Genomic DNA, 7,011 nt, shown 5'->3' with positions numbered 1-7,011 from the left:
GTTATCATTCTTTTAAACACGGTCAAACAAGGTACATACAGTTAAAAACATTACTCTAGACTAATTTAGACAATACACAAATAATAGGTGGAGTACATATGAATATTAAAATACTTAAAACATAAAAAACGCCCACACACCCATTTAAAACAGGCAGGGACACATCAGTGAGTTAAATGAGTAGGTAACAAGCGAATTATTATGATTTATGACCGACAGGTCGACAAAAAATTACTTACAACAATACATTGAACAATTTTAACTTTATAGGTAAGTACTCATAAGTAACACACCGAACAGAATACATACCCGTATATGCTGTGAGCATATCTAATATCTAGGGATGTAACGATACCGATACCGATACCGATAGATCGGCCGATATAATCGAATGACGCTGCTAATAATTTGAATAAACTTTGATTCATTAACAAAAAAATCTACCTAAAGTGAACTATAATTACTGATTTGGATTTACTTTAGCATTGATTGCTTGATGGTTTCCTAAATAAATGTTTTCTTTGATTTTGATTTGGCATTTTTCTTTATTTGTTTTACAGTTTTTCACACTTCACAAAATCGAGTGTCTATTATATATAAGTATGTTTTATACATATTAAATATATAGTCTTTATTTATTTTATTTATTAACTAACTACTGTACCATTGATATCGGTATCTGTATCGGTATCGCCGATTATGTACTTCAAAAATCGGTATCGGTGTCGTATCGGCAAAATCATGTATCGTTACATCCCTACTAATATCATAATGTACCTATATGTACGTGTACTATATAACATTTTCTGAGCTTTAGACGACACAACTCTCACTTACCAACTCCGAAAGGTCAAGCCACGGTCAAGTAGCCTACGGTCGGTGCCCCAACTTAAGCGCCCAAGTTGCCATACTAATTGTATAGAAAAGTGGATACTTATGTTAGGGAACCGACTGCACATGATTTCCATGAAGGTATTCAGCATAACTAAGTATGTTTGGGTACAATTATTGTTAGAAGTCAATTCGGCGATGCGTGCACACTCTGAAAATCCCAACGACCCGCAATTTGGCAGACCAGAAGGCTGGCACAAAATATTGTCTTATATAATATTGTCTTCGGTTACCGCGATAGTATCTAAGTCATGGTATAAAAGTAGTGAAACGGATTATATCGCGTATATTGAATACATACTACATCCCGACGTTTCGAACCCTTTACAGCGTTCGTGGTCAACGGGTGACTGAGGAAAAACTGTACTGTGCAAAAACTACCCACTTAAAAATAATAAACCATCATAAACTATAAATTTTAAGGCCAGTTATACATGCAAAATTGGTTCATAAGGCTAGTTCTATATTACAACTATTTTCAAGTAAAGTAAGTATATTCAATATACGCGATGTAATCCGTTTCTATAGTTTTATTTTATTTTCTTATATTTTTTAAGTAATCATGTCATTTTACTGATCGTTTTTATGTTTAATTTAAATTAATTATTAGAAGATCTTTACCATAGAGGCATTTATCTTGTTTCGATCGATTTTTTTAACCGACTTCAATTTCATAGAAGGAGGAGGTTCTGTATTCGGTTGTGGCTATCTTTTTTTTTTTCTATGTACGTTCACCGATTACTCCGACATCCGTAGTCTGATTTGAGTAATTCTTTTTTTGTTTGAAAGGAGCTACCTCCAAGTTGGTCCCATATTAATTTGGTTCTGGTCTGATGATGGAATCCATGACGAATTGAGGGAACTCCTCAATTTTTAAAGGCACGTGTAAATCTCACGTGTGATCTCGGTGTTTTCTAAAGTAACTCGAGCATTTGCTTCCGAAAACCACCAATTGGAAAAAGTGCAACTGTAGCCTTACCATGAGTTTGACACTACCCCCGATCAGTAGCCTTACCACGAGTTTGACATTGACATATTCGCTAACGTCTTCGTAACTTACTTTTTATGCATCTCGCTCGCAATAATATGTTAGTACGAGCGAGATGCATAGAAAGTAAGTTACACACACGCTAGCGAATATATCAATGTCAAACTCGTGGTAAGCTGGTAAGGCTACTGATCGGGGGTTAGGGTTAGGAGTTAAGGGGTCAGGGATTAAGGGGTCGGGGAATGGCGGTTGAAGGGTTGCTGGTTTAGGATCGAGGGGTTCCTGGATCAGGGGTTGATGCGCTGTGAGGTTGAGTGATCGGGGGGTTGAGGACTTGGGTCAGTGGCGGGGCGGAGGATGGATTTATTTAGTGTAGTGACAGGAATTATAATTTCCCAGACGGACTAGAGAAAATTCCTGATTACATATTTATTAAAGTAATAGCTACACGAATTTAGTGTTAAACATGATCTTGTTTTTCATTCATGCGTCGCGCTCTTAACAATGCGTTAAAACTAAAAATGGAAAAATAAAAACTTTTTACAAAAAAAAAGAAAACCGACTTCAAAAAGGAAGAAATAAAATATTATCCCTTTTTAAGTCTATGCGTTACCACTGATATGTTTGAAGTCGGTGCCAAGCCAAGTAGTAACAATACCAGTCAACAATAATCAGCTTTATGGCTATAAATCCCATTAGAACTGTACTAATAACTATTATAAATGAGTGTAATGTGTGTAATTCTGTCTGCGTCATTGTCGCCTTTTCATGGCTAAACAACTGAACCGCTTTAGGTGAAATTTGGCAAGAAGGTAACATCCTTGAATTGTTTTATATTTTGAACCCAACAAACAATTAAGCGACACTTAGCACTTATTTTATCACCTAAAGACATAGAACGGCTGTAGAATAGCTACATATTCTAAGCTTACAGGCTCTGGTGACATCAAGGTCTTTAAGAGGTCCATGTATAGCTTTAAGATCCACAGTAGCCATTTTGGCCGCTATAATGCATCTTAAGCCGCTAATGTTATAGCTCAAAGTGAATTCTTCCACCTTAATATCTATATGAGTAATAATAAGCAGCTGCAATTTTCACTTAAGGTTCTAAACAGGCGATAAAAAGTCTTTTATAGCTCCGTGTATCGTAATCGCTACTTAACTCTCTTGTATCACTTACAGTCGAAAAGAGAAGTTATGAGTCACCATTATCGATCATGTAGTCGCAGACGAGCGTTATTCAATACCTTAGTACATCTTATACTGTTATTAGAGTCTTACTTAGAACCTAACGGCCTGGCCACGACATTGGTCTAAGGCGATCGGCGGCGGCGACCGGCGGTAAGTCGCAAAAACAATAACCCGGCGACGCATAATGCATGCCACGAGCCTTGTCGCCGAGCGGTGTCGCGCGCGGCGCGAACCGGGCGACCGGCGGCGGCGGCGAGCGGGGCGGCGCGCGACTCGAACATTTGTATCGGGCAGCGCGGGCGATGCCACGACTTTCGAGCGGCGCGACCGGCCTAGGTGGCGAGACGGATCGCGCGGTGCCATGCGGAACAAAACATTTTGTTTTTGACATTGGAAATGTCTTTTCGTTCGCTCCAGTATACGGTCCGATTTCACGAAAAAGTGCGATCCCCTTATATCTCGGAAAGTTGTGAAGATATGATATTAAAAAATAGGCTCAAAAGACGCATAATCACGAGAGCTGTAAGGTGCAAAAATAATTATTCGAGAAAGTCAAAAACAAAAAAAGTTATGGTCGAAATAGTGAAAATAAAATTCAATTTTTTCCGAATTTTTGATTTTTTGATGATATCAATAATTTGAGAAAAACGGCTCTGGACAATTTAGTCAGCTACAATTTGAGCCTAAAACAAAGACGATCGGGTTAAGGGTTTGCCCTGTAGCCTAACCTTAAAATAGTCAAAAAGTCAGAACGACATTTTTCACAGGACATTTATGACTGTTTCGCAGAGTTCGTTATCGGTGTTTGTTGTGAAAAAAGAGGGAGAGGGAGAGGGAGAGGGAGAGGGAGAGGGAGAGGGAGAGGGAGAGGGAGAGGGAGAGGGAGAGGGAGAGGGAGAGGGAGAGGGAGAGGGAGAGGGAGAGGGAGAGGGAGAGGGAGAGGGAGAGGGAGAGGGAGAGGGAGAGGGAGAGGGAGAGGGAGAGGGAGAGGGAGAGGGAGAGGGAGAGGGAGAGGGAGAGGGAGAGGGAGAGGGAGAGGGAGAGGGAGAGGGAGAGGGAGAGGGAGAGGGAGAGGGAGAGGGAGAGGGAGAGGGAGAGGGAGAGGGAGAGGGAGAGGGAGAGGGAGAGGGAGAGGGAGAGGGAGAGGGAGAGGGAGAGGGAGAGGGAGAGGGAGAGGGAGAGGGAGAGGGAGAGGGAGAGGGAGAGGGAGAGGGAGAGGGAGAGGGAGAGGGAGAGGGAGAGGGAGAGGGAGAGGGAGAGGGAGAGGGAGAGGGAGAGGGAGAGGGAGAGGGAGAGGGAGAGGGAGAGGGAGAGGGAGAGGGAGAGGGAGAGGGAGAGGGAGAGGGAGAGGGAGAGGGAGAGGGAGAGGGAGAGGGAGAGGGAGAGGGAGAGGGAGAGGGAGAGGGAGAGGGAGAGGGAGAGGGAGAGGGAGAGGGAGAGGGAGAGGGAGAGGGAGAGGGAGAGGGAGAGGGAGAGGGAGAGGGAGAGGGAGAGGGAGAGGGAGAGGGAGAGGGAGAGGGAGAGGGAGAGGGAGAGGGAGAGGGAGAGGGAGAGGGAGAGGGAGAGGGAGAAAACTTATACAGAGAAACATAAAAAAGAAAAAATGCCACGAAATGGTCTCACCTCAGCATGTTGCTGGCGGCTGCTAGCAGATAGCTGATGCTGAACCCTGGCAGTACCTTGTGGAGCTCGGGTTTAATACAACATAAACACACGCTGTTTTGGTCATCGGACTCGTCTCGATGAGCACTTAGGAGAGTAGTACCCAAGATAGAGCTGATGCTGAACCCTGGCTGTACCTAAAGGAACTCAGGTTTGTTGCAACATAGGCACACGCTGTTTTGGTCATCCGACTCGTCTTGATGAGCACTTAGGAGAGTAGTACCCAAGATAGTGCTGATGCTGAACCCTGGTTGTACCTAGCGGAACTCAGGTTTGGTGCAACATAGGCACACGCTGTTTTGGACACCCGATTCGTCATGATGAGCATTACCCAAGATAGCTGATGCTAAACCCTGGTAGTACCTATTGGAACTCAGGTTTGGTGCAACATAGACAAACGCTGTTATGGTCATCTCTCGTCGCGTCAAACTGCTGTCAAGAAAATTTCATATCTTGCAGCAAATGGGCCGCTGCCGATCACCACTTCTCGAGTTGACTACGGATTTGCCGTGTAATAATTTTCTTGTACTTTGAACATTAATATATCCTGCTTATTCATCGAAAAATGAAATATGTACCTATACTTATGCGCCACAGCGACAATTATTCAAACTTGGATACGCGTGTGGAAATTTCGCAATTTGTTTGTTCACATGCGTTATGTCCAGGATACTTGTGTTAGTCTAAGAATAAAATAATTATCATTCAACGTTGTAGTTTTATTTTGTAACTTTTTCCTTATCCAGACTTTCTCGTCGCTCAGCGACAATATTTTTTCGAATTCCGTAGATTCATTTCCAATGTGCTCGATAGTCGTGTGAGGCACGAAATCTGTGAATTTTTCTTCGAGCGACATGGGCACGGAAGCGTTTATTATTGAAAATTTAAATGTACTTTCGCGTATTTAAGTATTTGTAACGTCTCCACACTCATTCTCGTGTACTCGTTTTTTTCTGGGTGAATATATAAAATACTAAACTAGATGTAAATAAATTTGTCGTCCTATATTTAGCCCATGCATCCCTTCTCTTCTGTACAAGATGCTATTGACAAACAATTAAATATATTCTAGGCACTGAAGTGCCACTTTTGAAAAAAAAACATGTTTTTAAATACGTCTACGTCGCAGCCGCTCTTAGTCGCTGCCGCCGCTACTGAAAGTACATGGCATGCCTGGCAGTCGCTCGCATTTGCCGCGCCGCCAGCCGCCCCGCCAGTCGCCTTAGACCAATGTCGTGGCCAGGCCGTAAGCCTATAGCGCCATGTTAAGATGACCGCTGAATCAATAAGCAAAACAAAAACTATTAATTAGAACGTAAATACTTCATAAAAATCGATACTTTTACTCAATCTTGACCTAATGTTAGTATTGTTATATTTAAAACCGGACTTCACGTATATTGAGTAATTTTTTTCGAAAATTAAATACGGTGGACCACAAATAAAAAAATATTATATTCAGATAAATATGCAAAGGATCAGAGATTCAGAGGCCCATTAAAATTTTGTTAGTAATACATATAGTTTTTGACAGTGTAATTAATTTCGCCATCATAAATCCGCAGATAACTCCTGCATCAGTAAACTAAAATAATTATTTGCTTTTATTTATCCGCCATTACATTTACCATCAAGCTGTCACAGAGTAAGCTTACGAATAATAATACAAAATGGAAACATCTGCAACCAAAGCAGATAGGGCTAAGAAAAAAATGTGCAATTACCTTCTTGAGTGTTACAAATATTGACTTTAAATGCTAATATACCATCTAAAGCTGAAAGTATCATCTATATGGCCCTACACTACTACTCAAATAGTTAGTATTCGCTTATTTGGCACCCTTTTAAATCCTAAGTACTTAATCAACGCTATTACAACACTACTTTAGCGCTCTTCTACTACAACAGTTTGTAGTCACCTATATGCAACCCATCTAGCTCCTAAAGAATTAATTAACACTATTGTAGCTCCACTATACCGCTCTTATGTCTCTTTTTTTATCCACTAACCCTACTGTAGCACTGTTATAAATCTTATGGTGATAAAATTTGTGCCCAATCCGGGGTTAAAACAGGGTTATAGCCGGCTATAACTCCTATTTTTAGAGCACTAACAATACCTAAAGAGTAAATAGGCGCTTATATAAATCTCTTCTAACCCTTAAATTTAGCGCCTAATGTTAGTTGGGAAATGTAGTCCTCTGGATAAGGAACGGGAAATAACTCAGTCCCAATTCCACACTTGCGTGCTATAGACTGTTCGAGCATTAGTAAGAAAT

Source organism: Cydia splendana, chromosome 10, assembly GCF_910591565.1.
Source record: "Cydia splendana chromosome 10, ilCydSple1.2, whole genome shotgun sequence".
In the NCBI taxonomy this organism is placed as follows: domain Eukaryota; kingdom Metazoa; phylum Arthropoda; class Insecta; order Lepidoptera; family Tortricidae; genus Cydia; species Cydia splendana.
The sequence above is the reverse complement of the archived record's forward strand: the minus strand, read 5'-3'. Positions refer to the sequence as shown.